Source organism: Sciurus vulgaris (assembly GCF_902686455.1).
Source record: "Sciurus vulgaris genome assembly, chromosome: 5".
In the NCBI taxonomy this organism is placed as follows: domain Eukaryota; kingdom Metazoa; phylum Chordata; class Mammalia; order Rodentia; family Sciuridae; genus Sciurus; species Sciurus vulgaris.
This window is the reverse complement of record NC_136465.1, coordinates 35,269,711-35,293,780: the sequence shown is the minus strand read 5'-3', so window position 1 is coordinate 35,293,780 and position 24,070 is coordinate 35,269,711. Positions and strand designations below refer to the sequence as shown.

Here is a 24,070-nt window from a genome sequence, read left to right as displayed (position 1 = left end):
AATTGATAAATAATAGAAAATCATTTAAAATATCAAATTCTCTAAATGTTAAACAACTTCTGCTTATATTGGTAACTATTTAATAAGTTTTGTGCAAAGGTAAAATGAACTTTGACCTAAATAGGGTCAAAATAGATTATTAGAAAAATATATATCCCATAAAGTTTAGAATTCTACTTACACTTGTTCAGTTACTGGTATCCTTTCCCTTAGTTCACAAGACCTGTTCATGGCGAGCATTCCTTCTTTTTCTATAACATACTGTTCATGATGGTGAGCAGATAACATGCCGAAGGAATTTTAAAAAAAGTGGATACCTACTCATAGGTTTCTGCTGACATTTGAGCAATCCTGGACATGTGTACTGATGCACACTGGCTGAGAATAACTTGGCATTGATTCATGTGTGAATGTCTTGCTATTCTTTGACTCTTTATTAAAAAGCATACATTTAAAGTATTCTAGCACGCCAAGCGGTAAAATACAAACATTTGTACAAATTGACAGAATGACCTCTTCCAGAGAGGAAATAAAGACTGTTTCCAAATCTACTGGTTTCTCAGTACCACTTCAACCCTATAAACCCCAAACCATCAGGTAACAAAGGTGAAATTACCATAAAGTTGTTTGCTTTGGCAAATCAAAGAATCTAAGTTTATTTCTTGCAACATCTTTCCTTTTTAGTGCTACAAAAACAGATTACCAGAAGAAAATGTGGCAATAGGTGCATATTTTTTAAATGAAAGAAATTGTTCCCCAGAAGTTTTCAATAAGAGAAAGCATGTGACCTCCTTTCTGTGAGACCCACAGTACAGTAAACAATTGAATCCATATTCAGCCAGATGCTTCCAGTGTGTAAATTACTCCCTGGGTAAATGTTAGGCACTTTCGGAGCCGCATTAACTCTTTCAGTCTTCGAGTATGCAATTTAGTAAATTACTGCTGCCTGTACTTAATGGTGCTCCAGGGACTGAAAAAGATTAATGTAGCTCCAGAAGTGCCTAAGTTACTCTCAGGGAGAGCATCTGACTCCATGGAAGTAGCTTGTGTCTAATCATTCTTTGTAAAAGGAGGTATTCTTTAAAATAAAGTTGCCTTCATTTTCAATACTGCACATCCCCTTCCCAAAAGCATACGTTGTAAGAATCTGAATTTTTTTTTTCCTGTTACAAGGTTTATTTTTGGAAAGATTTTTCACTGACCCCTTTCTCTGCAAAACATCAAGGTAGCTATTAGTTCTTGTTCAACGTGGTCTTTTTTTGTCATTTTGGCTCAGTTGATTTCATTTCTGCTTAATCGCTTCTCTGAAATTCCCTCCTCTAAAATCATCCCTTACTGGTTTTCTTATTATTTCTTTGATAGCCCTTGTCTTTCTTTCATATTGTTTTCTCTTCTGTTCCCACTGATATTTATTATGGACCCCAGCTTGGCTCCCTCCTGGTCTCTGCACCCACAGGGCTTTATTGATCTCTCCCAGGTTCAAGGTCTTATGTGGGTGTGATCTGCTCCTTCAGGCGACCATCCACTTCCCCCTTTATATCACCTCAAATTCAATTCCAGCCTATAGGTTATCTTAAATTGGGTGTCTCTTCACCAGTTCAGCACATAATGAAAACATATGGAGCCCATCTCATGGACCAACTCATCACATCTGATCTTTTGCAGCCACGGGGCATCTCAACAGAAGCCGAGAGTAGAAATCACCCTTATAATAATACTAAACTGGTACTTTCCTCCTAAATCAAATCCTTACAGCCTCTTGTGACTTGTCCCATTCCACATTACTTGGTCACTTTGGACTGTTCTTATTTACTCCTTTTTTTTTTTTTTTTTTTTCAATATCTGATGATAAATTCTTATTTTGCCTGCCTTGCCAAAACCCGCAGTTCAAAACCCTCCACTCTGCCTGGCTAAATGGAAGTGATTTAACACCTTCCTATCTTCTTTTAGTAAAACCTTGTTTTTCTTTTTTTATACAGAATGAATAAGAAACATACAGTAGTTATATAATCTGTTTATGATTCCTTCTTTTTACTCCATGTTTTAGTATCAATATTTGAATATGTATATTGACTTGTATTATGTAGGTTCTTTAAAGTATAGAGGTCATACCTGTTATATTTTAATAATAGGTCCTCAAGTCCCACCTCTGATCCTAACACTATTTGAGGTAGCCCAAAGCAAATAGGAGGATCAAAATATATAGAGTATCAAAACTAATAAAATATATATATATTAATTAACCTTACAAAGAAATTGGTATAAATAGTATGTAGAGACTGTGAGGAAGACAAGATGACACATTGGATAGAGTAAATAAGGAAGACATCATGAAAAGATTTGGGACCCCAGAAGTGACTTTGGACAGGCAAAGAGGAGGAGGCATTAGAGGTAACAGGAACCATGTGGAGGAGCCACCTGAAGGTGAAAAATAACATGGCGTGCACCAGAGCACAGGATCTATGGGCCTCTGGCACGAGTGAACATACTGGATCCATCAATTTTAATCTTTTCTCTCCATGTTTCCCGCAATACCAACTTCTGGTGAGTCTAGATTTCTCTTGAGTACATTTTAATTCATTAAACTAAAAACAATTTTGAGAAAAAAGTAGACATAAGTTTTAGAATTTTACCAATAGATGAGAACCACAACCAAATTCTGTGAGACCTACTGGTAAAGGAATTATCACATCTAATTCAATGGTTTCCAGCTTCTGTTTTTGGTAAACATTTTCATTTGTATTCTAGCATTGTTAAATGACTAATGGATATTTTGGATTTAAAAATTAGAAATTAGATATCTGGAAGGAAAGCTGTGATTTTTTAGGATCACAAGACTTAATGTAAGTGAGCTGATCTGGTTCCATTTTAATCATTGAATAGACTTTCCAACTGGGCTTGTGGCACATGTATTAGGTATTGAATCTATGAAATAGACACAATTCTACCATTTCTGATCTTGCTCAAAGAGCAATGTCACATTTTAACTTAAATATTTTAATGAAACATATTTACCTATGATATGTATCTTATGTATATAATTTTGTTCTAGCCCTGGTATGGCCTCTGTCAGGACCACATTTTCTTAGGTGATTTAGTACCTTGACAGGGGACGGAGGCTACAAAGCAGAGACATGAGTTTTCTGGAAGATGACCTACTGTGCCCCGAGACACGTGAACCCCCAGAGGAGACTGCCATTCTTTAGAGACAACTTTACTAATGCACACAGACCCAAGATATCTTACAGAATAAAAACATGCCTCTGACTTTGGGGAACTGATATTCTGCTTCCCCCACCATTTTAAACGTAAGATCTTGTCCTTTAAATCAAAGAAGTTTTCACCTTTGATGTGAAGCTGATAAGATAGACTTGGAACCTGGGCTGGGAGGAGATGGGGGGAGGGGGCTGAAAAGGTGGGGGAAGGGCACATGGGGAGGGATTATGAGGATTCTGGGGTGGTAGTTCTAGTGTCTGGAGCAGTCATTTGACTTCTCTGAGCCTTAGTTTTCACAGACTGTAGGACAGAATAAAAGAAAGGTGTGACAGTGTTTAGCACATTGGATACTGTTCAGGGAACTGTGCTAATGCTGGAAAAATCATTTGGCCAAAAATCTGACAAGCAATGCTGGTCTCCACATAAGCAATTCCTGTCTTTCTTGAACCCTGGCCCAAGCCAAGCCTTCTTGTCTCAGAGCCTCAGTGTACGACACCTGGGTGGCTATAATAAAGGTTTTTCTACTTCTTTCAGATTTTCACTTTGTATTTTATTTTTTTCCTTTCTATAAGGCGTTTTATTTCAGTCATAATTTTTTTCTACTTTAGAAAGCCAATAAGAATTAATCAATCAATAATTGCATTGATGGGGAAAAAAACTAATAAAAGTAGAACCATAACAGGACTTGAACTTAATAACTTTGAAATATAAAGGGGAGGCTTTATCCATGGGAATTTACAGATATTATTTGGTCACCAGACGGCTTCCATATTTCTTCATTACTGCAATACAAACATAAGAAATATACAGAAAAAAAACCTATATAAGTGCTATAAATTTTGAGCTGAATTCCCTAGCTCATAACATGGTAGTCATCCTAGAAATTTTTTATATCTATATAAAATCAGGCTTAATTTAGTGTGTATTTTGCTTCTTCAACAAAAAATGTGGAATAGTTAAGTTTTAAAAACATATATTTGGTCTATTTCTCCTTTTACAGGTAACTAATTTTCTTAATAAAATAACCCCTAGATTTTAAAGCCTCCCAATTTTCAAATATTAAATTTTGTAACCCTTCACTCATTGTGGCACTTCTCAAAGGTCTTCATATATTCCTTTGAAGCAGAAAGAGATCATGGTCCAAGTTTCCCTTTCCTGTTTCTGATCCTTTATTTCATACTTTCCTAGGTTTGTTTTAGATAGCAAGGGTTCTTTTGCTGTTTAATTCCTAGGGAACATCCCATATAGAACTTTTTCTTCCCATTTAAAAAGAAAATCAGACAATAAAGTCCCTCTTTAAGGAAACTTGTCAAAAGCAGTCCTTCATTATGACCCAGCCCTTCACATCCTGGTTCTGCTCATAACCCATTGTGGGAACTCAGGCTGGTCTCTGGATTGTTCCATGCCTCAATGTCCCATTGCATCATTGTAAGACATTGATGCCCCAGGCCCTTTCCAGCTCCAGAATTTATGATTCTGTTTCCATTGGCTTCATTCTCTCTTTCAGCCACTTTAAAATGATTCCTTCCTTCCATCCCACTCTCCATGATTATTCTTCCAGCCTTCATCTTCCCTCATCTGGACTTGCAGATCTTTCAAAATGATTTTGTTCTCTTTGTTTTACTTTGCACCTTGACTTGGAATGACTTGTCCTCTTCATAATCAACATGAAAGGCCTCTCTCTCAGAGTTGCTCTGCTTGACTTTCCAGTTGCTTTTGATGCTGATTATTCAACCTCTTCAACCAGGGGCTTGTGAACCTGCTCCTACCCTGATTCTTTCTGATTACTTTCTTCAGCATGGACTTCACACAGACACTCATGGTCATCCCACCCTAAGGGTGAGCACCCACAGGGAAAGGGCCAGCTCCAAGAAAGACAGAAGAGAAGCAAAGTCCTCAACCTTCATAGTTCCTCCTGAAAAACCGATACCAGGTGCTTTTTTTTTCTGAATAAAACATCTTTCATAAAGCAGGACATCCCCCTTCTCAGACTTAGGCTCATGGGCAGTCTTACGGCTCTCTCTCATTGCTTTCACATTTACATGACAACTTGCCCTCTCAAAACTTCATTTCTTATTTAGTAAAACATCTTTAATGCAGCCTTTCATAACTGTCTCTCCATTTTTCCAAATGATCAATTCCCCTAATTAGATTAATTAATCTATGCTAATGCTGAAGCAAGAGTCACATTCACTGTGATATGATAGCGATAGGAAGGGTTACGAATGCAGAAAATCCTAGGTTCAACTCCTATCTGTGCTACTGAGAAGCTATGTAACTTTTAGTTTACTTTCTTTATATAAATTCACTTGATTAGCATGCAATGCTGTGGTGTATGCTATGTGCTATGTTCTGCTCCAAGAACTCTAAAAAGGATTGTTTTGAGTTAATTCATCTAATCCTCACCACAGTCCTAGTTAGTTAGTTAGTTAGTTACTATTGCATTTAACAGTTAAGGAAACAGAAACAGAGAGGTAAAGTACTTTGCACAAAATTGCAGAGCCAGTGAGAGAGAAGAATGGGGATTTGAAGCCAGGAAGACCAGTTCCTGCTCTTAAGCACAATGCCATGGGGCCCCTAAGTACATCTCTCTCTATTTGACCTTGAATGAGCTCATCTGAACCAACAAACGTGACATTTGCTTTGCAGCATTGTAGGAATTAGTGATGAAGTATATATAATGTGTCACATAGTGCCTATCCTATACTCAGCTCCTAATACTTTATAGGTATATAATATTTCCCTGTTTTTTCCTTTTATTCTTTTGGTCACTTTCAATCACTTTTGTTGGTCCTTCCCTATTTTAATTTTAGAATGTCAAAGGACTTGGTCCTTAGCTTGATCTTTTTAGTCATTCAGGATCATGACTTTAAATACTATCCTTCTATATACTGACAACTCCCAGATTCCTATCAACCAGGACCTGCCTCCTAAACTTTGATTAATGTTTATGTAATTTCCTTCTTGATATTCTCACTGATTTCTAATAAATACCCCAAAGTGACTATGTCCAAACCTATTCCACCTAGTCTTCCATATCTCAATTGACAAGTTTGACCTGGTATAGCTTGAGTGTGTCCCCAAAAGTTTATATATTGGAATCTTAATTCCCAATGTAGTGGTGTTGGGAGGTGGCACCTGGTGGAAGGTGTTTAGGTAATGAGAGTTCCACCCTTACAGATGGATTAAGGACGTTCTTCCGGGAGTGAGCTATTTCTCTCTGGGATGGCTTTGCCATAAAAGTTAATTCTTATGCATGTCTTTGCTTGCTGTTCTGCTTTTCTGCCATGAGATGATGTGGCACAATAGCCCTTGCCAGATGCTGCCACCATACTTCTATGCTTTTTGGACTTTGCCAGTCTCCAGAATCGTGAGCTAAGTAAATTAAAACAAAACAAAACAAAACAAAACAAAAAAACACCTTTTTTTTTTTGGCAGAGCAACTATTTCTCACTCATGCAAAGTGCAAATGGATGGTTTTTTGGCATAGAGCTAGGAAGACATTTCCTCAAATAAACTTTTCTTTATAAGTTTCCCAGATGTAGGTAATTTCTGTTATAGCAACAGAAAATGGTGTAAGACAATATCCTTTCAGTCATTTGCGGTGCTGGGGATTGAACTCAGGGCCTTGTGCTTTTGAGGCAAAGCACTCTACCAGCTGAGCTATCTCCCCAGCCCCCTTTCAGTCATTTAGTGTAAAGTTATTGAACTCATCCTCTGTTATGGGTAGAACTATATCCTCCAAAGAGATGTTGAAGTTCTAACCTTTAACACCTGTGAATGCGAATTTATTTGAAAGTAGGATCTATGCAGATAGTCAGGTTAAAATGAGATCATTAGGGTAAGCCCTAATCCAATAAGCCAATAATAATTCAGTTATTTTTATAACTGATGTTCTTAAAAATGGGAAATTTAGGCACAGACACACATAGAAGGAAAAGAATATGAAAACAGAGGAGAATGTCAACTATAAAGCATGAAAGGCAGGAGGCTTCCGGTAGCTAGGAGAGAGGCCCTCTGAAGGAACCATCCCCGCTGACAACTTGATTTCACACTTGTGTGTGGTACGTTGTTCTGACAGCCCTGGGAAATTCTTCATTCCCCATTTCTCTCTTTGCCTTACCTCCAGAAGCAATATTTCAGATATCTCTTAAATAAGATACCTTGCTTGTTCATTCTGAACCACCACTATACAACGAATCTCTCACCTGGATCCCTGCAGTAGTCTCCCTAAGTAATCTCCCTGCTTTTACCATGACCTCCTTACAGTCTGTTTTCAACACATAGCCAGAGGGATACTACTAAAACAAGTGAGATGACATCACCTCTGCTCAAAACTGTCCAGTGTTTTTCAGTAGTAGTAAATTCAGTCTATTCAAGAGTGCAACACCAAAGACCTTACAATAGCCAACTATCCTCCATGACCGGAAGCTCTCCCTCCCACAAACCTGTTATTTTTCTGACCTCATCATTTAGTCTCTCTTGCCCACCCTGCTTTGGCCATAGCCACTCATTTTTGGCCCTTGAACATGGTCAAGAGACCTTCAAGAGACCCAGACTCATGGGGGTATACCCAGCTGTGAGGTATTCATGCCAAGACTATGTTACCAATCAGGCAATGACTGAGCAAGGCAGAGTTTCTAGAGCTTGTCCATTTCTTCTGCATGTGGGACTCTTCTAATGAGCAGGCTTTGCTTAGGGGATCCCCTTGTTCTTGCCCAAGGCTTTCCTAGAGCTGAGGTAGAGTCCCAGGCTCTTTCCAGCAGCCCTCTTCCTCTCCTCTCTCCTTTCCCAAGTATCAGATCAGCATTGTAATTGTGAGTAGAAACTTTTGCTACCTACTTCTGCCAGCTTCCTCTTTATTCTTCATTCATTCCCCCTTTTGTTAGTGCTGTTTTCTCTTTCCACCAGCCCCCCCCCCCCCCAACCCCAGCTATCTCCAAGGCTGACTATATCCACTCCATTAAAGCCTTTGCTTAACCACTATGGTCCTAGCAAGATTACCCTGACCTCCATTTAAAATAGCTTTCTGTTCCCATCCATCTTCTCTGAACTTTTTCTCAGAATGTTTTCATTCTACTTGGCACTTCCTAACTGGTTGTAATTTACTTATTTAACATACTTATTACTTATTTCTATACCTCTCCTGTAGGGTATGGGAATCTTCACCTTCTGTTCACTAATATAACCAAAATACCTATACCAGATTTAGCAAATTAAAATCATTTTAAAGATCAATTCCTTCCAGTTATTTGCACATTTGTTTAACATTCTACTGTGTAGTTGTAAGAGGAAGGACCTAAAAATTTATCCTTCTTTCAGTGTTGCCAGGTTTTTTATTTTGATGTTATACCATTACCATCAATATAATAACATTGAACAGCCCTGATTGTCTTTCTTATAGTCCATTTATAGCTTTTGGTGCCCATTTTTTCCATAAAGGGTTACTTCACTTGGGCTATTAAGTGATTGGAAAGTCTGTTTAGCACTTTGTCTGCAGTTAGGGATCTTTTTGGAAAAACCCAATACTTTTTCTTATAAAGAGCAGGTGATCAATTAATACTTTTTGTACAATGTGTAATGAATTCCTATTTGTTACACAATACACAATAATGTCTCATGGATATGATAATGTGTAACAAACAGGAATTCTAATCCACAGATTCAGATGAGCATATAATGCTGCATTTCCTTATTTTCTGTACACAAACTTAATTCTGTACACAAACTTAATTCTGAATCCAACACAAGATATCCCTAGGGTCTGAAAATTCAATCTTAGTCAAAATTGTATTAAGGCGCTGGTCTTAAAATGCACGAAGGCACTGGAAAGGCCTCTATAATCATCTGGGCACCAGTATAAGGTATAGACAAGGCCATGGACATGGAACTGAAAAACTTTTCTGAGAATTTTTAGGAGATGAGAATTCATTGCTTGGAGTTCAACCTCCCAAAGTCATTCAGTCATCCTCCTTAGGACCTTTCTGGGAAACAAACTAATACTTCAATGTTGACATTTCAATAAATTATCCAGCTTTTAATGATGGAATAATGAGTTTGCATACTTTATTATAGAGAGATATTAAGCCATTTTCCCTCTCTGCTAAGTCTCTGGAAAATAGTTTACCATGCCTTTTATCTCCATTTTCTCTGCAGCATGAAGAGAAAAAACAAAAAACAAACAAACAAAAAACCCCCCTGATGCTTGTTCGCTAAGAAATGTTTCTGAATGGAACCATAAGTCAAATCTTTCTGAATGGAACCACAAGTCATACCAAATTGGCATGAGAGAGGTTGCTGCTATTGTCATGATTGAATTCATCCAATTAGATCTGACTCACATGCAGCTCAGCAGCTATGCAAGCTCTCCCACCCCTGGACGCTCTACTTTTTAAGGATAAGAGGGTAGGATCATATAAGTTAGTACATATCTGCTCTCTTCATGGTATTACCATGTCATGAAATTTTCCAGATTTGGCTGTAATGTCTTTTTTGGACAAGAATGATATTTTCTAAGCCAATCCCCCCAAATCAAAAGCTGAATGTTGTTTCTGATAAGTGGATGCTGATTCATAATGGGGCAGGGTGGCTAGGGAAGAATGGAGGAACCTTGGATTCAGCAGAGGGGAGTGAGAGGAGGGGAGGAGTGTGGGGGTGGGAAGGATGGTGGAATGAGTCCAATATTACTACCCTATGTACACATATGATTGCTTGGCTGGTTTGATTCTGCATTGTGTATAGATAGGGGAATGAAAAGTTGTGTTCTAGTTGTGTTCAATGTGTCAAAATGCATTCTACTGTCATGTATAACTAATTAGAACAATTTAAAAAAATAGGAAAAAAGGAAACAAAAAATATTTTCCGCTTTTCTTTTCTTCTCACTCTTCTTACTTTTTTCCTCCTCCTCTTTAATAAATAATTTTTGAATACCTACTATATGCCAGGCACCATGCCAAGTATAGGATATAAGGTGTAAACAGAGCAGACCTAATCCCTGTCTGCATGGAACCTTCTGTCTTCTTTCCAATTCCATTTCTAATCATTTCAACAAATGCTCATTCTGTGGCAATCTTATTTTTTCCTGAGTATAACTTAAAAATTAGTAGCTTCTATTCCCAGTGCTCTTGTGCATGTGCATGTGCGCGCGCGCGCACACACACACACACACACACACACACACACACACACACTAAGAAAACTGTAGCATTGAAAGAGAACCTGTATAAACCGCTACAGTTTCTTGGTATTTATTATAGGATGCATTTATTTTGCAGCTCACTACAAATATGATTTTTTTAAATTTATTTTTAAATTTCTCTAAATATATGATATGAAACAAATCCAGGATTATTCTTTGGTCAAAGGCATACAGGAAAACCATGGTTTGAGCTGCCAGTAGCCGACAAGGTTAACAGATATTGAAACAAAATCCAAGTGGGGAGGAGATAAAGGAGAGTCCACAGGGCTTCTGTAACCCTGATTAAGTGGGCCCCTGAAATAACTTTAAAATGTAGACTTTAAAAGATATATCATACGACCACATAAAGGAGGTGGCTATGAATGACTGATGGTGGAGAAATTCTCAAGGAGAGTTCTAAAAACTGCTTGATGTTAAGCAGGTGCATTATCTTTCAGATTGAACCCTAGGAAGTGAAAGTTTTAAGATGATAGACAAAAGAGTATTTTTTTTTTCTTTTATCTTGATAGTTTGGATAAAGTTTCTATCAGGAAATTCTAAGGTCAGCAATGGTGGAAATAATTTTAGATAGTTAAAAAAAGCTAAATTATACTGCTCTGTACCTATTCAACAACAATGGCATGTCAATTTACTAGGGATATTGGTGGGGAATCCCATTAATTGACATTGTTTTACAAATATTGGAAATTTCACATGTAGCACCTATTTACATATGTATAACTCTTGTTATTATTTAATGATATTTTAATTTAATTTCACCAATCAATAAAAGTCATGATTTATACCTAGAAGCATACTACTTAGCTTTTATTACAAATATTTGAGGTGAAGGTGTTGTCTGAAAGATGTCAATTGTAGTTCAGAGATTTGTTTTCTGAAATTACTCTAAATAGAACAAGTGGGGAGCTGTCTTTGAAAGTTATTTCATAATTAAAATCAATCACAAACTCGATTCTATTTATTTCTCTAAACCTTGTTTACTTGAATCTTGCTAATAAATAAAGAACACAGCTTAATTTATCTTTAATTTAAATCAGGTAACAAATTAGCAAATTAAATACCAAGTTTCTTAATTGTTTCTTGTCAGGTGATATCCAAACTTGCAAAATGTTTACTCACCTGGGTGAGATTTCTGCAAAGTGAGAAATAGACCTTCCGTTTTAATATAATTACTGAAATAATAGCACCTTCTTTGGTTTGCTGCTTACCAATTTGTTATGTATTTTAAAACCACAAATCTCAACTTCTTTGTTGTAAAACACTGGTGGGTTTAATTTAGAAAATGTCAGTTCATTTTTATGTATTTAGGTATCCTGAACTTGCTTGCATTCATTTACATTCTAACATCTTTTCCTTATCTGAGTGAAATAAACTATTATAGTTACTACTCACAGTAGTGCTATACTGGAAATGTCATATGCTGTGCATATTATGGTGGCAAAAATGTTGAGAAAGACTGCTGAAACATACCCTACCATATTTTATGCTTAGTACATATCAATAGTCCAATTTAAAATGACAAAGGCCCAGAAACTCAGAAATATTGAAAAACTTGACAAGGTGTCACACAATAGGAAAGAACAGTTAAACTGGAATTTTCTAATTAGCTAACTATAAAATCTTTAAGAGATTCAAAGTATTTTCCAGAATCATTGTAAAACAGGAATTACTTTAAAAATTCTACATAATCAAGGGAGTGTCCTAAGTGATTATCAATAAACAATCAATTTTAGTCAACATTTATAACATGTTTAGTAATGGAACAATATGCTTAATTAGGTTTTCTACATCCTGTAAATTTTCATTCTTTGAAATTAAAGAATGTATAAGCTAGTGTCAAATTTTAAAAAGGATTGTGTGTGTGTTTCTGTTTTTGTAAGGATTCTAATTGTTTTTAATTCTTTTAAGAATACTTCACAGGGGCTGGTGATATGGCTCATTTGATAGAGTGCTTGCCTCAAATGTATAAGGCCCTGGGTTCAATCACCAGCACCAAAAAAAAAAAAAAAAGAATACATAAGTTCTACCTTGCTGACAAAATTTTGGATGTGCAGTACTACAACACTGTTAAATGTAACCACAATGTTGTACAACAGATTTCTATAACTTTATCATCTTGCATACCTGAAACCTTATACTACAATTAAAAAAAAATTCTAAAGTTTTAATAATGATTACCTATGCTTGGTGAGATTATTGGCCAATATTCTTTCATTAAATGTTTTTTCTGTGTTCTGTGTGGTTTCTATCTTGGTTACTTGCTGTATTAATGTACTAATGTTAATGTATTAATGTTTTTATTAGTGATTTTTTTTTTTTTTTATGAGTCAAGACAAAAGGACTTGAAGCAGACCAAAGAAAGGAGAGATTTTTCTCTTTGCTTCTTGCCATTGATAGAGAGCAGCCATCATGGATTAAAAGCTTCCTAACCCAGAGGTCTCCTCCATGCCTCAGTGGCAGATCACCCTCACCTAGAAATAGCCAATGACCAAGGAGACTCAAGAGTCCATTTGTCATTTATGTGTCCTGCCTTCAGGCTCAGCCAGGTATGTCTTGATAGGATTTACTGGGGAGGACCAAGCCTGGAACTTAAGAGACAAGAAGAATGGTACAGATTTCTGGGTAAATGCTCTCAAGGGTAGATGCTAAAGAGAGCATTAGCCCAGGAGAGGTCTCCTCAAAGTGTGACAACAAGATCAAGTTTCAAGTGAATGAAGAAGTTGGACACCCTGCATCCATTTCCTGTAAGGAGAGACAGAGAACACAAAATCAAAGATAGAGGACCTCATGGATGATTGTCATCAGGTTACAAGGCTCAAACTAATGGACCAGACTTTGGAGCAGAACACTAGTGCTTGTGAAGGGCCCTTCAGGGACAGGACACTGTACCTGGCCATGAAAGGGATGAGTTTGGGCCTTACAGCAAAGCCAACGCTAGGTTGTCTCAAATGGGGCACCTGGACAGGGCAGGCTGACAGCAAAAATGGGTCGAATGTTTTAGGCTTGAATCCAGAACTGAGTCTTGGGACTGAACGGAGGAAGCCCAGCTGTATCAGTGGCTCTGTGTAGGAAGAACCTGCTTCATTCTATTGCATGGAGCTGTTTCTCAGAGTAATTACAAGACTCAGAGGTTGGAGTTGCGGCAGGGCAATGTTTGAGGTTTTGAACTGACTCTCCTCCTAGGGAGAAATCATCAGGATTGGTCCAAGCCAGCAAAGTAACATGACAGTGATGACAAAAGGGACAATGGCCTCTAACCCACAACAGGACCCAGGAAAAGGCAGGAGATCCTGCTCAAAGACTTAATGGGTTTTAAATTTATTATAGGAATTGAATATTTTCTTAAACTAACAGTAGTTATTGACACTTAGAGTCATTTATTATCTTCTATGTCGTAGGCACTGTTTCAGGTGTGCTATATGTGTAATTCAAGAATTCTGATAGGTCAATATTATGATCTCAGTTTTATAGGTGGGAAAACTGAGATTGGGTACATAAGAAGCCATCGGACCTGCTGCACCCATATTTCAACCTTGTTCTCCCTGCTTCCGGAACTTGTGCCCTCTGTCTCAAATGAGACTGCGAAGTTGAGGAGGAAGAGCATGGTGTTCATGGGCACCCAGATCACCTCTGCAATCAGCAGCTTCTGGAAAAAAATAAAGTGGACAAGCTGGGTGTGGAAAGAAGTCTAGCCTAAAAGTCTCCACTCCTGAAATAGCTGCACCGAAATCTTTTTTAAAGGTTTGCATGAGAAGGGAGAAGAGGCCCAGGCTGAAAGGGAGAAAAATGGAGGGAAGGAAAAAGAGAAGAGAGGGGATTTGGGTTTTACAGGACACTTTGGAGGGGCAGAAGAAGCAAGGCCTGTGTTGCTCAAAGACTCTAAAAGGTGGCACAGGCAGGTCAGAGGAGAGCCTTCATCAGTCAAGTAAAGGTAATGTCTTACCACTTTTGTGTCTAGTGGCAAAGTAGAGGAAGGAGTCAATTTACTAGCTATTGTGGAAAGGGTCTTAAACATTTGAAAGATGGACTTGTTTTTGTTCTCTCAGAGATTAGGTTGCTGTTCGTGCACAATGTGTCCAAATTATATTTGAAACAAGTATTTATTTCATTCTCTCAGCCTTTACTAATTCTTTGCCAGAACCTTACATTTGCCCTTGGGCCCTCTGAGACATAAGCTTATTTCAACTTGCATTTAATTCTCCTGGATTGGCTTTATATGGGGAAGACAGAGGACACCAAGTAGTCTTGAATGGATTTTTCAGCCTTCTGCCTGCTTGACTTTTATATAAAGTGAGAAATAGGCTCGACATTAGCTGTGGGCTTCTGAGATAATCTAATAGGACAAATCTGTGGAGACAAGGGAGAATGACTTCGTAATACTAAGCGAAGAAAAACACTCCACCGTAGGCCCCATATGAAAGATCTAAGGACAGGCTCATGACCAGGCATGATACTTACTCAACCCCACCATTCCAAATTGAATGACACAGAGATTCTTTTGATACCTGCAGAAGAAATCTCTGTATGTAACTCACTCTGCTCAACATCTTGCCTCAACACTTCTGAGGTTTGTGTGTCCTGATGCCTGTAGGGACTGTGGCTTCATTTGGTGTCAGAAATAATTGTAGCCTTTCTTTTTATCTGTGGAAAGAGTGACAGAGCTGCTGGTTTGCAGTCAAATTGATATGCAGGCATTTTAATAAATTGATGAAGAATGGATAGCTGTACAAAGTAACTATTTTGTCTACCCTAATGGAATGATGAATCCAGGCAGTAATAATCCCAGTATACTAAGGCTTTGAGGTGAAAGGACAGTGATCTTTATAATGGATAGATCAAATAGATATCACCTGAACCCACAAATCAATCTCAGCATCAGTCCAAGTGGGACAGATGATAAGATGCAATAGAGAATATACTGCACCACTAAATGGAATTTTTTGACCCACTTAAAAAATATTTTCAGGGCTGTGTTGGTAGCTCAGTTGGTAGAGTGCCTCTCTCGAGTCACAAGGCCCTGGGTTCAATCCCTAGCACCCTCCACCCCCCCCCCCCCCCAAAAAAAAAAACCCTCAATCTCACCAACAAATAATTGACATTAAAATGGAAGGAGATTATTATAGAACATAGACTTTGAAGAATAACTGCAACATGAGACACTGGTTTGGATCCTGACCTAAAAAACTAACTGTAAAATGACCTCTTGTTTGAAATGATCAGAAAAATTTCAATGCGAACTGAATGTTAGCTGCTGTTAGGCACTTATTTTGTGTAAGGTGGGAAAACAGCATGGTATTATTTTAGAAATAAACCAAGAAGGTAACAAATAAGCATACTTATTGATAAGAGCTTTATGCTGAAGTATTGGTTGAATAATTCGCTCAGTGGTTAGAAAATAAAAATGTGGAGGGAGTAAATGAAACAGGACTGGCACATAGAGTTCTACCTTCATATATGTTTGAAAATATCCATCAAGAAAGTTAAAACATTCAGAGCATTTTATAAGTACCCACTCCCCTAAGAAGTCCTGGGACTTCTTATCCCATGGGGACAAACAAAAATGAAGACTCAAATGGAGCGACGTTTGTGTGATGGTTTATCTTTTAAAAAGAAGGAAGGAAATTTTCTCTTCCTCTTCTGACAGCATGCACTCACTCTGACCTGGTTAGCTGGTTAAATGTGTGTGTGTGTGTGTGTGTGTGTGTGTTTTCATAGTTTGTAAGTAAACTTCATAACAGAAAACCTGTATCAGGAGATATTTAAAACAGGGAACTTTGAGGTTGGATCATTTTAATTTTTAGTTTTACATTCTGACTGTTACCATTCTTAGGGTCACTCTTCCTATGTTCCTCTGGCTCAGAGACTTCAGATTGTGAATGAAAAGCCTGAAGGACATTTATACAGACATTGAATTGAACTTTCATCAAAGGGGTCTTTCTTTCCAAAGGAAAGACTCCTCAAATGCAGCAAGTCAACCTAAGTCTTACTCTATACTTTATCTTTTTATTTTAATTTTCATGTTTGTTTTCCAAATGTTTGTCCCTATATCTATGTTTACTCTCTCACCTGTGGCAAATGCATGTTTTTCAGTTGAGATCCTGCTGGTACCTGTCATATGTTGACAGCTCAGCAGCATGTGCAGTATGCAAATTACAACATATAGAGGAGAAGAAGAAAACAACTCCATCAACAAGTTTGCAATTTGATCGGAATGGTTATTTTTTCCTAGCTACATTAAGGAACTTGGAGTATTGGGGGAATAAACAGAGAAAGAACAGAAATGAGGAGGGATGGCAGGGGTGGGAGAAGCAATGCCACGGTAGCATCCAGACTCCTGAATGACAAGAGAAAAGAACACAGCAAGACCTTTCTTCAAACAGAATGTGTATGAAAAAGCTCCTTCCACCTAGAGTCATCTGACATACACAAACAAAAGTAGCTGCCACTAGACAGATACAGGAGCTTACTGCAGATTGAAGTTCTGAAAGCTTTGTAAAATTAGCCCTCATCTTTCTGACACCCTCAGTCCATATCTCACTTTGTTGGTGGATCAGCCATTTGCAGAGACACAGTGTTTAGGTGCAATTGGAGCTAATGCCTCTGTGGCTACCACCTAAGGTGAGAGATGCTTGTACTCTCTGAAATCATCTGGTCAAAGGTCCTTATCAGTCTATCTTTTTCCAAGGTATGTATTATGACCTTTAATCCCCAGAGGCCTTTTTAGGAGAGGCCTCAGGAAAATCAAAAGGTCATTGCTTTAGTATGGATCAATTCAACAGAAAATTTCTGGAGAGATTAGCTTTTCTCCAGTTTTCTTGGATTTAGTGTCTTTTTCTTACACTGAATATAAAACACCCATAAACTGTAACAGAAGAGAGAGTTGGGCACTTAGCCCTGACCCACCTCTTTTAGGGGTTACCTTTTGGGTGTTAACTATCCAAAATTAAGTACTCATAATACATGGAACTTTTTATAAATTCCTTGTGAATACCTAAAATGATCATTTTTCTTTGCACCTACTTATACAACAAGCATCCATTAAGTTTTAATTATCTCTTCTCATCAAGCCTTTCATCTTTGCGTTCTATCCACTGCTAGGGGCCTTTGAAGATGGAGACTTGGATTTAATATATACAGTTCATCGAAGGACTTAACTTTGGGCCATACAGGTTCAGAGATTGTTGATTGAAGCTATGAAGCCAACATACTTCTCAAACATGCAAAAATTCCAATTCCCTCTGAATTCAAATTACTATATTTTCCTAGGGAATCAGGGCCAAATTTGGCCTGCAGTCTCTATCTCTTCTAGAATGGAAACTTGACGATGAGATCAAAGTTTAAAAACAGCTTTCTTTGTTCTTCTGGGCAAATTCAGCTTTGAAATTTAACAAAAAATATTGCTGCATGCAGGCACCTGGCTCTAAAGAATTATACAATGGACTAAAAGAAGAGAGAATGAAAGAAGAGAGAGAAGTTTAGGAATCAAACTAGGCAATTAAAATCTTCTTTATACTCAGTGAATCATTGATTTATTTTAATAAACTACTTGTGCTGAAATATAGCATTATTTTGAATTTTATTTGTTTATAGTCACTGAAGAATTGGACTCCCCAGCTGTTTGAGATAGTGCTAGTACAAGCAGTATGGTCAAATCTAATTATTTCTCTTGCTATAGTGGTAATATGCTGTATCTTCAGAAGAAATCAAATGTAAAATGTATTCAAAGAAACCGGCTCACAATCCACGTCAAAGCATTCAATGAGATAAACTTTGCTGTCTGCAAAGTCTTAAGTACATTAAAAAAATTGAGGGTTGGAATTAAAGGGAAGAACTTGCTCTCATTTGAGAAACTGTAGCAATTTGGTATCAAAGAAAACCCCTCAGTAATCACTCAATAGATAGATGTAGATTCATTTAAAAAATTTACGTACCATTTATTTAATTTTATTTCATTTCCTCTCGTCTACATGTTGATAAGGAAATTGGTATTTGAGTACTGGCATTTGAATTGGAGATGCTAAAAACCTGGCAAGAACAAAGTGTCTCTTATTTTAAGTATCACTTGACTGTCTTATATACAGTTAGCTGGTACTGTAAGCTTTACTATGGAGGTGGAGAGCAGCAGCTAGAGTGTGCATGTGTGTGTGTGTGTGTGTTTGTGTGTGTGTTTTTAGGTAGTCATTATTACATGGTGCAACTTGTATTGGTTTCCTTTATCACATGCAAGATAATACGATGAGCTCTTAAGCTGTGCAGCTGGGTATTGTTTGGCATTAACACAACCTATTTTATCCAAACCAAATTCATTTCCTTAATCCATTCAACTGGGAAGCAAACTTTTCTGGCATGATATCCATTGAAAGTAACAGATACAGCAATACCTAAACTGCTACCACCAACAGGTTAACACCTATTGTACTAGACTGTCTAAAAGATAGAACAGATGCTAAGGCACAGCAGAAAAAGCAGAGTGATCAGATCTGCTTACCCATTGCACAACTACTTTACTCAACTATTTGCTGTTAATAAAATTCTGGAATTTGGATTCTGGCTGACATTTTCAAACTTCATTTATATGATAAAAACGATTTGGATGCATTAAAATTAGAGTGGGAGAAGCAATTAGAATAACTTAAAATACAGTATGAGTATTTTATTTTAGGTGCCTTGCTTATGTCTAATTTATGTTAGAGCTATACACATAGATTGGAGTACTACGTCAATACAATTTAATTTGCTTCTATCCTTTCCTAAGTGATAATACAATTTTTCTAAAAATCATAATTTAACAATGTCTGTAGACTAGTTGAAGAATAATGTCTTTCTTCCTTCCTTCCTTCCTTCCTTTCTCTCTTGCTTTAAACTGTCCTGGGTTTTAGTGTAACATTTTTACTTATATCGAAGAGGATCATGGCTCAGAATTTAATTTTTTTCTTTCAAGACCACTATCAGTAGTTCACCATGATAAAAGGAAAGTAAAATTTAGCAGCAGGAGGTCTACAAGAGAGCAAGCAAAATTTTTACTCCTTTAAGATAATTGTCAGAAAATTACACAAACCAACATTTTGAAATATCATAAATAATAGATTTTACAGAAAACCCTACGGAGACAATATACTTCTACTATTTGAATATCTTAAAAAATATTTTAAAGATATTTTTGGGCTGGGGTTGCAGCTCAGTGGTAGAGCACATGATTACTGTGCATGGGATTCTAGCTTCAATCCCCAGAAACCCCCTTAAAATGTATATATACATATGTGTATTGGTACATATATGTGTCTACACTCATATATGTGTATATGTGTGCGTGTGTGTGTGTGTGTGTATATATAAAATTTTCTGTAACATAAAAAGTAAGTCCTTTTTTTTTTTGCAGCTGAATTTGAGTGCACTGATCCAAGGTGATTTTAAATAGAATAATAAAATGCATCCCTATGATTCAACCATAACCAGTTGCATATGACTATTTCAGTCTGACTGATATATGATGCTTTCCCTTTCACCTGTATTTTGCTCAGTGCCAACCTAGAGTTGCAGATATAAGTTGATAGCCAGCATCAGGCAGTTTAAGCTATATACACCGTGGTTCCAATTATTTTAAGGTAGTATGTGCTCATGGATAATTGCTTACACATTTACTTATTCCTAATTTGGGTCTCACTATTTCTAAGTAGCTTCATCATGTCCTCTCTGAGCAGGCCCTTTGCACCCTTGGGCTAGATCAGACATCCAAAGTCATCTATTTACTGTGCGATATTACCATTAGCAATCAGCAATGGCTGTCACAGAGCTGTGTGATCAGCAGGTGGTATTCTGCATGACCAGGGTTGCTAGAGAGATAACGCAAAGATAATCTTCTGGGAGAAATAAAAGAAAATATGTAATGAAATCAGTACTCTAAAAAAATATGTGTTCAAGTAAGCTTAAAAGCACATTTATTATACTTCTGTTCTAAAAAGTGTATCTAATCATTTTATGAGCAACTGATGACTTGAAACCAAGACTGTCTTTTAAAGTTATAGTATACACAAAATTATAGATGTTGAGAGATTTCTGCATTGTTCTACCAGGGAATATCAACCCTCTTTATTTAAAGGCCAGTATATCCCCAGGCAAATTGAGTTTCCATGCTCAGTTGATTCAGAGGCTATTTCAAGCAAAGGCTGCCAACTATGTCAAAATGTATACTGATTTTGTGATATACATAGTTTTCCAAAGGACAAAGTGAGATCACCAGTCTCAATCCATTTGTGACTTGACTTAGATTTAAAGTTGCCCTCAGGAAATATCTGGTTGGTATATAAGTGTACTAGAATATTTTTCATTGAGATAGGTTTCTGCTTATCCTTTAGTTTTCTGATCATGAGTCACTAAAATTATCATGAAAAATTGGAAAAAAATATGTCCTATTATTGGGAGAATTCATTACATTAGTATAAGGCAAAACAGCCTACTTAAAATCAACAGTACCATTTTGAGTAATTTGTTCTTTCTGACATTTTCTAAAAGAATAGCTCTCCCTACAACATTAATGTTAAATAGATGGAAAGAATATGAAGTACAAGAATACAGTATACACAAATTGCTTTTTAATTCCTATTTTTCTTTAAAAAGATGTCAAAGATAAATCTAAATGTGGATTAAATACACACTTTGCTTCAAATGTTTAGGAAATGATGCCTAACACAGAGAAAAATAAAGCCATTAATTTTCCATTTGCATAACTTGCCCTTGAACTTTATTTGACATTTCTCATTTGCTTTTGCAATATGAAGTCCAAAATTCCAGTCTAAAGGATGAAATCCTTAGTTGTTTTTACCCCCTGGTTTTAGGATTTAGGCATGTATTTTTTAATGTCTACATTTTATAGGTAATTCATTACCTATTAAAGTAATACGTGACTCATATATTACCTACTCAAGTTCCATCTATTTCTACTTCAAAAGACTAAAAGTTCTTTTTAGGCTACTTTCCATAATAATATATCATCAACACTGTAAAATTTGTAATCTGAGTTCTTTCTTTTCTTTTTATCTTTTCTTGCTATATATGTTACCTCCCTCCCAGGTGAAAAGAGAAAATACATAAGCTACAGTGTTGTGTGCTGGTATGCCGGTGATGTCCAACAAAGCTGGGTACCCTCTGTTGCTTTAGTGGACCTCTGGGTTTATTAAGTTCATTAGCTGAATGTAAATGGAAGCTATATGTTATTCAATCCCCTCTCTCTCCTGCTCCCTCCCCGTCCACTCCCTATCCTCTTCCTTTCTTCTTCAAACATCATGAACCTGCTGTAAGAGGGACTCTCTAAGACACCAGAGCTACAGGGTTATCAGATCATTCTGCCCCCAGCTTTGGGGGACTAGTACTTCAGTAAGGAGATGGACAGTCAACAGATACCCATGGATTCCTATGACAAAGTGTGATAAGAGCAGAGAAAAAAGTCACAGGGGCCAGGAGTGAGTGCACTAGTTAATGAAAGTCTTCTTCTAGGAATAACACTTGAGTTTAGTGTACCATTACCTAATAACAACAAAAATAATCTTTTGGAGAGATTATATGTATAGAATCTTATGCTTAGTTCTGAAATTAAAACTAATAACAAATAAAAACAACAAATAAAAGCATTCAAAACTCTGATTCTTACTCTCAAGCATCTTTATGGCTATACTTGTGTATTATAATTTTGTTAATAACACTTATATAGGCACAGATTTTTTAAACACTTCTGCATACATTCTCCTACTTAATCATACATTAATACTGTGCACTAAATAGGTAATTCATTATGTTTAATAAATATTGGTTTTTACTCTGTGTCATAACATGTACCCTCCTAGATTCTGGGAATAGGATATTACAGGGAGTTTGTTGCTGACTTCCATAATATACAATCTAGTAATATACAAGCAGAATGAATATTGTGTATGTTGAATTTTCTCTTGGGGTTTGAAGCTCATGGGAGGGCCATGCATTTAAGGCTAAGGTCAGGGAAGATGTCCTACCAGGCGTTTATCAGCAAACTTAGTCTTCAGGGGCAGAAACTGAAGGCCATAAATATTAGATGATTTTTTTCAACTTCAAACATCTCTAGAATTTTATAAAATTATTTAAAAACTGGATCTGAGGTAGAAAAAAATTAGTATTTACTCAGAGAATTACTGCATTATTGCAATGTTTACTCTAATACTAAGAATGACACATACATTCAATTTAAATTGTTTTACACATTAAGCTGGTAAGTCTAACTGAGTCCTCCAAAGTAAAACCAAATAAACAAAAGATCTATGACATGGTTCCTTTTTTTTTTTTTCTTTTGTGATAAAACTCAGGGTTGCTTTATTACTGAGCTACATCCTTAGCCTTTTTATTTTTTTATTTGAGACAGGGTCTTGCCAAATTGCTGGGTCACTAAGGCTGACCTCCAACTTGCCATCCTCCTGCTTCAGTTCTTGAGTCACTGGATTTACTGGTGTGAGCCACCATGCCCAAATACCTATGACTTTGTGACTTCTCTTTGAACTTATTTTAACTCCAACTTTCTCTGCAGGGGTACTTAATCATATTACTGCTGCCCATGTTAAGAGAGATGGGATTGGAAAAGGCAAGATTACGTGTCTATATTCAGTGATGAAGGGAGAAAGTTTTCATTTAAAAATTCTCACTTTAGGTAAAGTTTTTAATTATGACTTCCCTTCTCTAACAGCATAAGAAAAAGTCTGCAACATGCAAAGAACTTGAGCCCAATTGAGTTTACATATGAGTTCCAACAAACAAGGTTAATTTTTAATTTCTTCTAAGACTTCATAATATGATAGGAAAAATTATCCAGGAGATAGGAGAAAATGGCATCAAAGTCTCCATAGAAAAACATATTTTATAAAAGATTCAGAAAATCAGCACAATCTCATCCCAGTTGGGATTGGCATTTTTGCAAAGCATTAAAATAGGAATGATTAGTGTACTGAGACACAAGGCTGACTTCGTCGATCTTTCTCCATCAAAACCCACATTTTTAAATAACAGTACACCACTGGACCCAAATTCAGTGGTTTCCCAGAGACCAATTTTGACTGTCAGATGTTAATAAACCAGTGTCAGCATAGTTGGATGATTTAAATGTGCCTGGATTATTAGGATGTTCAGGGTGGTTCATCACCATTGTAAGTTACAGTAGTTCACAGTAATGAATGTTTGTTGTCTGCTGATATACATTTAAATTATGCTGCATTACTATTCCATCTCTTTATACAATAAGGAAATTAAGCTTCAAGCTTAATTAAACCTTATTTTAAAAATTGGGTTTTAGTTTATAAAATTCACCCTGTGATTCTTCCAAGTTCTTTCCTTGAGAAAATAGATTGCACATTTCATTGGGATTTGACCTTAATTAATCCTGTACTTTGTGATCCACCCCCACCCTTGATGAAATAGTCTTATCAAAAGGAATGCAAGCTATGGGCTAAGATAACAATCGGTCATTAACTTCTGTGCGTGATGCTGGCTGTGGTCCATGGGCATGGAATTCAAAACCCATTGTACACAGTAATGTCCAGGGCTTAGTGTTCTATGGCTGAGGGACAAAATAAACTATGCAGAACAGCATCTTTACACAGTCTACATGGATTTACACTAGAGCAAACGGTCTGAAACATT

General features: G+C 36.8%; 1 protein-coding gene and 1 long non-coding RNA gene across 6 annotated transcripts in view; one reads left to right on the top strand and one right to left on the bottom strand.

The window, feature by feature from the left end:
- Positions 1-12,965, top strand: part of LOC306662339 — a 69,140-nt gene extending 56,175 nt beyond the window's left edge. The window contains exon 3 of the long non-coding RNA XR_013764090.1: positions 12,747-12,965. This is a non-coding gene — a long non-coding RNA (uncharacterized lncRNA). The remainder of the gene's footprint in view (positions 1-12,746) is intronic.
- The window catches only part of TENM3 (teneurin transmembrane protein 3), a 1,088,270-nt gene that overhangs the window by 731,698 nt on the left and 332,502 nt on the right, over positions 1-24,070 (bottom strand). The gene's annotated exons all lie outside the window — the stretch shown is intronic.